Source organism: Borostomias antarcticus (assembly GCF_949987555.1).
Source record: "Borostomias antarcticus genome assembly, chromosome: 18".
NCBI classification, from domain to species: domain Eukaryota; kingdom Metazoa; phylum Chordata; class Actinopteri; order Stomiiformes; family Stomiidae; genus Borostomias; species Borostomias antarcticus.
The window spans coordinates 16,272,114-16,281,885 of NC_140251.1; positions in this window are offsets into that span (position 1 = coordinate 16,272,114).

The following is a 9,772-nucleotide window of genomic DNA, read 5'->3' on the forward strand; positions in this document are numbered from 1 at the left end:
GGAGGCGATGACCCCAAGACCCCGAGAGATACAGCCAGGTCAGGGGACAGGGCCGGGGCGAGGGCCGGGACCAATCAGGTTCCCCGGGAGGAGGGCCAGGTGGAGGTGCGCCCGCGGAACACGCACGTGTCACAGCACGCGTGCGCGTGGGACAGCATCGCTATGCTCAACCAAGACATTCTCTTGACCGTGCTGGATATATACGAGAGACATGAGAGTAAGTGTGTGTGTGTGTGTGTGTGTGTGTGTGTGTGTGTGTGTGTGTGTGTGTGTGCGTGCGTGTCTGTGTGACATCGGTGGAAACACATCCTCTTTTATTTTGTAGAACCTGTTTGTCACTACCTTCAGTGCCTTTGTGTGTTCAGGTTATTGTGCCCACTGAACACTCTGTCAACCCCCCACTGTGGCGTTGTGTAGCGGAACGAAGCGAGCGGCAGCTTCAGTCCGAGGAGTCGGTTTGAGAGGCTCAGAGAGAGAGAGTACCGCTGGTGAGCGGCCTGTCGGTGGGATTTAGTAGCTCTGTAGAACGGCAGGTTCAGCCCTGTGAAAGGACCCGTTTGTGCTCCCCAACCCTCCTGGAATGCCTGCACGGGGAACGCTCGACACACACACACACACACACACACGCAAACACACACACATGCACTCACACATGCACTCACACATATAGACACACACACGCGCACACACACACACACATGCAGACCCACGCACACACACACACGCACACACACACACACACACACACATGCACACATGTACACTCATACACTACTCTCCACTCCATTTCCACGTCACGACAGGAGGCTTTGTCCAAAGCCCCTGAGTGTGTTTACATGTGTGTGTGTGTGTGTGTGTCTGTGTCTGTGTGCAACTGTGTATGTATGAGAGCCTCTCCTCCCTCCCCTCTCATGATAGGCAAATACATTTTAATCTCCTCAGCCAAACGCTCCACTCACCTACTGCTCGTGTATTTGGAAAAAGGCTTTGGATTAACGGGCCAAGAGTTTCTTCGCTTCAAGACTTAGTTCTACAGCACTAGGAGAGAGAACCTGCTTTGCAGGATGAAAAGTATATCTTTGAATATTTTCATTGCAAAAGAGATGTTATGTATTTATGAGCTCATGTCGAAATGAGTTTTGACTTAGTCTCTGCCTGAAGGACCAGTATGTAGTTGATGTGTTGGTGCCGTCATGGACAGGATGGTGTTTTACTGTGAGTATGAGTGGATTTCTTCACAGGAAACATACATTCTTAGACAGTGTCTGGGCAAGCCTCTGCTACTGTTTGGGATGTAGCAGCTGTTCTGACAGTGGTTCCAAGGTGGCTCTTAGATGGTGCTACTGGTCCAAAAGTGGTTCCTCGGCTCAGGGGTCTGACCATGCCGGGGCTGCTCTATGTTCTAGCTAGCAGGTTCTAAGTTCTAGCAGTTTGTAACGGTACCTCACCTGCTGTTTTACAGAGGTTCCAGCTCTTTTAAGTCATAGCAGGGTCGGTTCCTTCGGTTGTTCTGTTCAGGTGCTACAGTAGCAGCTCTAACAGTAGTCCTTCCTGTTCCTGCCAGGTGAGGATTCAGAGGCACGCCGTCTGCGGACGGTGAGGAACATTGCAGACCTGAGACAGAACCTGGAGGAGACGATGTCCTGTCTGAGAGGAACACAGATCAGCCACAGGTAGGTTCCCTGTGTGTGTGTGTGTGTGTGTGTGTGTGTTCAATGATGTTTATTTGCCAAGATCAACAAGACACAGACACAATGAAAAGCTCAAGTGCTTTTAAGTTTTAGGCTCCAGTGAGAATTGAACTCACGACGCCTGGTTTACGAGACCAGTGCTCTAACCACTGAGCTATGGAGCCTTACATGCACACACCATTTGTCATTCAATGATGTTTATTTGTTAAGATCAACAAGATACAGGTACTATGAAAGGCTCAAAAGCACATGTCTTCAAGGCCCCAGTGAGAATTGAACTCACGACCCCTGGTTTACAAGACCAGTGCTCTAACCACTGAGCCTTACATGCACGCACCATTTGTCATTCAATGATGTTTATTTGTTAACATCAACAAGATACAGCTATTATGAAAGGCATGCATCTTCAAGGCCCCAGTGAGAATTGAACTCACGACCCCTGGTTTACAAGACCAGTGCTCTAACCACTGAGCTATGGAGCCTTACTTGCAGATATATTTACAAAACAACAAGGTGAAACACACACACACACACAAAATGGTTGGAGCATCCACCGATGAAACTTCTCTCTCCTCTTAACCCAGTATGTGTACGCACACATGTTCATTCAAATCTTGATGGATTTCCTCAGTGTTACGGGTGATTTCAGAGTCCTAAACATAGTTGTCTACTTTCTTTTCAAAGTAGAGATGACCCCCCACTGGGCTCTCTGTGACAGGGCAACTCTATACATCAACTTCTTGGTATAGAATCACTTGTCTCTTAACGAGGGCCGAATAACAAGAGGGTGAAATTGGAACATGACATTCGTCTTTGGACTGGAAAGGAAACATTAGAAATGAGGCCTATTGTTCCGCTGTCATGTGGGCCTGTGGCTCCGCGCCCGTGAGCTGCAGGCAGACAGACCGCAGAGTCTGAAAGGTTTCCTCTGGGCGACTGACAGCGGCACCGGGAGATCTGTTGCAGGTCGGTGGGCTGGTTCTTTTGTCTCTGACCCTGATGAGTCCCAAGTGTCTCCCGGCCGACCCGGGCTGGAGCAGAGCCGTGAAATCGGGCCGCTGTGGGCGAGCGAACCCCCTTGGAACCCCGCGGTCGGGGTAAACGCCCCGTTTGGTCCCCCGTGTTGATGATAGAAGGAGGGACAAAAAAAGTGATGAAAAGGACAGTAATAAAAGAAAGAATTGTTAAAAGCGGTCCTGATGGGCTGATTAACAAGGAGAGAAATGTTTCTACTCTCTTTATCCACCCCCGTTTGGGCGTGGGAGACGCTGTAGCTCAGCCAGTAGGACGAACCAGAGATGGGAAGCGCTTCTGCAGCAGACGCACAACACGTCGGTGGGATTCTCTCAAAATCCAGATAGAAGTCACACACTCGTTCCATTAATTGTGACGATTGTTTTACCATCATTTTTGTCAGGGTGTGGCGTTGGATCGGATCCTCATTCAGACGTGGGAACCCTCGATAGCCAGGCTCGCTTTTCAACTCTCGTCCCTGTTGGTGCCGTCTCAGTCTGTCGGACTCTAAAGGGCGCGTTTCCTGGCGGCGAGGTGTGATTGACAGGCGGTGCCGGGCCCGGGGGTGGGACAAAGACGGCCGCATGTCTGTCTGGACCTGGCCAAGCAGCGGGGGCAGTCTGCGGGGGTCCGGCTGGTCTGGCCGTGTACTGAACAAGACCCGGCAGATTTTTCAGCGTTTTGAATGTCAACCCCCCTCTCCCCCTTTCTCCCCTTCTCTTTCTCTCTCTCTCTACCTTCCATCTCTCCCCCCCTCCTCCCCCCAGCACTCTAGAGACCACCTTCGACGGCAGCGTAACCACGGAGGTCACCGGCGGGGGGAGGGGCCTCAACCTGTCCCCGCGCCCTGCGTCCGCGTTGCCGTGGCGACTGAGCCCGTCCAGCCCCCGCCTGCAGGCCGGCGACGCCCCTTCGGTGGGGAGCGGCTACGGGACGGCGGCGAGGGGCGGGGCCAGCCCGGAGGGCGGGCGTTACCCACGGAGACAGATGCCGGCGGGGCAGGAGAGGGACGGCCACGCCCTGGACCTGGCAGACAAGATGGAGGAGCTAGAGGGCGTCGGCGTGTTGACGGCGGGGTACGCGAGCGATGGGGACACTCTAGGGAGGAGCGTCAGGATGGATCATGTGACCAGCGGGTGAGTCTGACGCCAGTGGGATCTGAAGTCTTAAGTCTATTGATTTAAGATGTTGCCTCCATGGATTTGCATGTGATCGTTGCTATGATTTTGATGATTGATCAGCAGTTCGATGGAGCTCCTACTGTGGTCTGAAGTCACAGTGGAGGTAGGTGTTGCCTGGATCGGTAGGTCCTCCATGGATTTGTTCTACGGTGACAAACTACTGTTCTACGTTCACTTATCTGTGGGCGTCTTTACCTACTGTAGCAAAATCTTGAGTAAATAGTTTCTGGCCGGTGTATTGTGTATTGTACGACACGGTCACGGCTCTTCTCTGTCCTGGCCCAGCACTGGTGGAATGAACTGCCCACTGACCTCAGGACAGCAGAGTCGCTGCCCATCTTTCTCGGCAGGCTGAGAACTCCCCTCTTCAAGAAGTATTACCACGATCCTCCCTCCCTTTTATATTTTTATTTTGCTACTCTTGCACTTTGGCTTTAACACTAGATTATGCTCTTAGTCACTTGTTTAGAAAGGAGATGCACTTGTACGTTCTGGCGAGTAGTAGTAGTACTCTGACTTCCTACGTTAAATGCAATTATTTTAAGTCCCTTTAGATAAAAGCGTCTGCTAAATGACTGTAATGTAATGTTATGTAATGTATTACTACTATTACTATTGCTGCACATAGCTGCTGTACATAGCCATTCCCTACACTAGATGGCAGTGTTTCTGCAGAGCCAAATACGATATGCAGGAAATTGTTCCTCTTCTGCTGTGCTTCTCGTCTCAGTCGAAGCCCAGACAACCCCTTGGTCGTCCCAGTTCTCCTCCCTTTCAAGTGCACAAGCACCTTCCCTCATATGGATGTAAAGACCAGAGAGTTGTGGAATCCTGCGCTCTAAATAACCATATTGTTTTTACAGGAATGCTGGAGTTCAGGGTAAAGGCTGGAATTCAGACACGCTTAGAGATGAGAGATCACCTGACAGACATTCGAGCTCTCCCTCTCTTTGTGAAGATGTCACATGAATCATAAGAGCAGCGGGCGTGTTTAAAGCGATCCCACCTGATAATGGTTGCGTTAATCTTGAACATATGTGGTGTGTCTCTAGGCTCTGGGGCTCTGGCATCTGGACATCTCCTAACCACACAAGCCCATTTACTCCTAACATCAGAGTAGTTACAGTAATGTGTGCTATCATGTGTTCGCCATGCGTCATGGATTTGTTAAACAGAGTTACCCACTCTGACGGTATAATCCACTCGGACAGACCGTAGTAGAGGTGGTTCGAAACCACGCTCTTCCGAGAAACTAGCCGTGCCAGAGTCAGCTCAAATGTGGCCCGCAAAGTTTTCCTCTCGGTGAAGCGGTAGGCTTTGGGTCGATCTCCAGTAGACGCGGGTTTGATGCCCTGTCGGACAAGTGCAGAAATACATTGTTGTCCATGTCCCGCTTGCGTACGGCTGTACTAACAACCTTCGACACAGTCTTGTGTGTGCATACAACCTTCATCCGTGTGTGGGTACAACCTTCAGCTGTAGGCCTGTACTGTTTATGACACTGACACATGGAGACATAAGACCAAGCAGGCTATATGTTTCCACTCATTAATCACTACCCATGCTTATGGAGCCCTCTCTCTCTCTCTCTCTCTCTCTCTCTCTCTCTCTCTCTCTCTCTCTCACACACACACACACACACACACACACTGGTTTGTTTGTGTTCCTCAGTAGTCTGCAGACAGGTTAAGCTGTGTTTACACATAGGTGAAGCGTGTTCAATAGAGAGAATGGATTATCTCCCCATTCCTGTCTGTCTCACGTGAGGAGGCGCTTCAGTCTGGTGTAACGGTGTGTGTGGAGCCCCTGGCGGGATTGGCGTGTGTGTATATGGAGGATGTGGAGTGTGTAGAGACAGAGTGCATAGATGGAGTGGGTAGATGGACATGCTTGTTCTGAGGAGGGTAGACAGTATTAATAGTCTGCCCCGTGTGCTGCCCCGTGGGGTCATGGGAAATATGCTCCCTGGTCTTCAGACGAGAGACGGCCCAGAGCTCCCAGAGGTCAATTCCACTACTAACGTGCATGTATTGTAATGATTCACTTTGAGAAAGAGAATGCTACACATGCTGTACACACATGCATGCACACACACACACACGCACGCACACACACTAGCATTCTCTCTTTTTCTCTGTCTCTATCTCACTCACTCCCTCTCTCTCTTTTATCTCTCTCAGACGCACACATGTACTGTACACGCACTCACACACACACTCACACACACACGCGCACACACACACACACACTAGCACTCTCTCTTTCTCTCTCTCGATCTCTATCTCACTCACTCCCTCTGTCTCTCTTTTATCTCTCTCAGATGCACATGCACACACACACACACACACACACAAACGCACACACGTGTGTCCACATGTCTACAGGCAGAGTCAACTAAAGGTTAAGAGGAGTCTACTGATTCTGAAGTGTCCTTCCCACCAAGCGCTGTCTGTAGATGATGTCATCACACACACACACACACACACACACACACACACACACACACACACACACACACACACACAGAGGCACACACACACACAGAGGCACACACACAGAGGCACACATACACACACATACGCACTCACACACACAGAAACACACACTCAATATGCTGAACGGATATGTAGTTTTACCGGCATCTCCGTGGTCACGTTGAAACAGGTCGCTCAGCCGAGAGCGTCTCCCCCATGATCAGACCGATTGGTGGACATCAAATCAAATCAAACTTTATTTGTATAGCACATTTCATAGGAGCAAAGCAACAACATGCGCTTTACAGAGAACAGTGGGGGGATGGACATAGATCCACCCCGACATTTTCCAGAGGGAAGCAAAAAACCAGTTCACCCAGGCAGGCCCAGCGGGAGGCAATTGGCCGCCCTAGGCAAAATAACGACAGTGCTCCCCCCGGCAAGTTGGGGGGGGGGGGGGGCGGGGGGTGCTAGCGGACAATTCAGATTTTCGGGAGTGCATGCGCCGCCCCTGGACCCAAGGGCCGTGGATACAGGAGGCACAGGAGGTCACTGTTAACATGGTGTGTGTCCCTCACTGGTTCTGGTACGTTAAAAAGGTTCTGAAGGACCCGCTACTGTGTTGGTGTGGATGCGAAAGTGTGTCAACACAAGTAGACAGCCATCACCCCAGTGACCGTGAAGAAGCTTGGCATTTTTTATTCACCACTTGCTCATGATTTGAACCTACACAGGTCTACATGCAGTATGATACACTGACCACAGTTAACCTGCTGCACTATGACCCCTCGACCTTGGACTCGGCGCCTTTGACCCACAGCCTCACAGGACATGCCGGTCAGCAGATCTCTATAGCGGGTCTGTGGTGCTAGTGCAAACACACGGCCAGCTACACAGCAACTGGCCCTACGGACACACAACACACTTCACCTGTTGTTCAGTAACTAGGGTTAATGGGTAAACCTAAACACACACAAACACACACCCACACTCACACATGCACTTGCAACTCATTGACTGCAACTCATTGACATGTCCTTTGAAGAATGAGAGAGTGACCAATGTTAGAAGGTTAGACGACACAGATAATGTCATCTTGGCTGTTCTTGTGCTGGTTTCTCCTCATCTCTCTTTCCTCTGTTCCCTTCTATCCTGTTAGAGCACAGCTGGGTTTGGGGTTTGTGATTGGCTCCTGGTTCACTTACACAGGGTCGCCCTCTCCTCCAGTATCTGTGATCGCTGAGTCATCATCGGTGTGTCTGCTGCTGGTTGCGAAAGATGGTTCAATCATAATTCACTGTTTCCCACAGGAGAGCTTCAGTTTGTTCAAGTCAAGCGGGTGTGCGCACACACAAACACGCACATGCGCGCGCACACACACACACACACACACATACATGCACATGCGCTCTTTATCTAACACACGCATGCACGCACTCTCAGACATAAACACAAACACACACACACATACACACACTCTCTCTAACATGCGCACGCACACTCACAAACACACACACATACACACACACACACACACACACACACACACACACACACACACACAGCCCTCATCTTCTGACTGAAAGGTTGGAGCCTGCTGGGCAGGTTAGTCAGCAACTCACTGTCACTACCGGGGGCGGAACCGGCAGGCACGGTAGCTACAGCAGCTGCCTGTCAGGTAAACCTACTGATGTTTTCCTGACAGGCAGCTAGCTACAGCCATCAGCAGGTTAGCTAGTTGTCAGGTATAGCTTTCAGTAGGTTTACCTGACAGGCAGCTAGCTACAGTATATCAACCAGTAGGTTTACCTGGCAGGCAGCTAGCTACAGTACATCAACCAGTAGGTTTACCTGACAGGCAGCTAGCTCCAGTACATCAACCAGTAGGTTTACCTGACAGGCAGCTAGCTCCAGTACATCAACCAGTAGGTTTACCTGAGAGGCAGCTAGCTACAGTACATCAACCAGTAGGTTTACCTGACAGGCAGCTAGCTCCAGTACATCAACCAGTAGGTTTACCTGGCAGGCAGCTAGCTACAGTACATCAACCAGTAGGTTTACCTGGCAGGCAGCTAGCTCCAGTACATCAACCAGTAGGTTTACCTGACAGGCAGCTAGCTCCAGTACATCAACCAGTAGGTTTACCTGGCAGGCAGCTAGCTACAGTACATCAACCAGTAGGTTTACCTGGCAGGCAGCTAGCTACAGTACATCAACCAGTAGGTTTACCTGGCAGGCAGCTAGCTCCAGTACATCAACCAGTAGGTTTACCTGGCAGGCAGCTAGCTACAGTACATCAACCAGTAGGTTTACCTGGCAGGCAGCTAGCTCCAGTGCAGCCACCAGCAGCTTATGATCTGATTCAAATGATCCGGCTCTGATTGGATTTATTAGATACTGTTGAAAGGTTATAGACGTAATACTTCATTGTTGTGGTATGAAATTGGGTAAAATCCAAGAATTATATGAAGCATGAGACTGACGTGTTATGCAAATTGCTTTGACCTTTATGACTGGTTGCTATATTCATCCTTTTAGAGGAATTGTACTTGTTGTAGAGGTGTGTGTGTGTGTGTGTATGTGTGTGTGTGTGTGTGTGTGTGTGTGTATGTGTGTGTGTGTGTGTGTGTGTGTGTGTGTGTGTATGTGTGTGTGTGTGTGTGTGTGACCAGGCAGGCAACTAGCTTGTACAGCTACCAGCAGGTTTACCTGACAGGCAGCCCTATCTTATTGTGCCACAGGAAGTTGCTGTGTCATTGGGCCTTGGAGTTTATGGTAATACTGCTGCTGCCGGGGCACTTCCTGCCCTGTAACCCTCCCCCGGGGCAATACCAGCATCTCCCCTGACCATCCCCCTTTCTCTGGGAGAGGGAAACGTGAAGGGGGGAGGGGAGGGAGGGGAGGCAGAGAGAGAGAGAGAGAGAGAGAGAGAGAGAGGGAATAAGAAACAGACAGAGAGAGTTGGAGAGGCGTGGGGGGGAGAACTTGTTGGATGACTAGTGCTGTTGACTTGTCGTTGGACCGTTCAGTAGGTCTGCCTTTCTGAGCCGCTGAAGACGTAGAGAGGTATGTTGTCCATTATCAAATGATCTGGCTCGATTGGATTTATTGGATAATGTTGAAAGGTTATATATTTAATACTTTATTGTTGTGGTATGGAATTGGGTAAAATCCAAGAATTATATGAAGCATGAGACAGACATGTTATGCACGTTGTTTTAACCTTCATGACTGGTTGCTATATTCATCCTTTTAGAGGAATTGTACTTATTGTAGAGGTGTGTGTGTGTGTGTGTGTGCGCGTGTGTGTGCTTGTCTGTGTATGTGTGTGTGCGCGTGTCAGTTTGTTTATGACAAGACTTTAAAGCAGTGCGCTAGTTTCTTGACTGACTCCCGGTTCCTGTCACAGCCT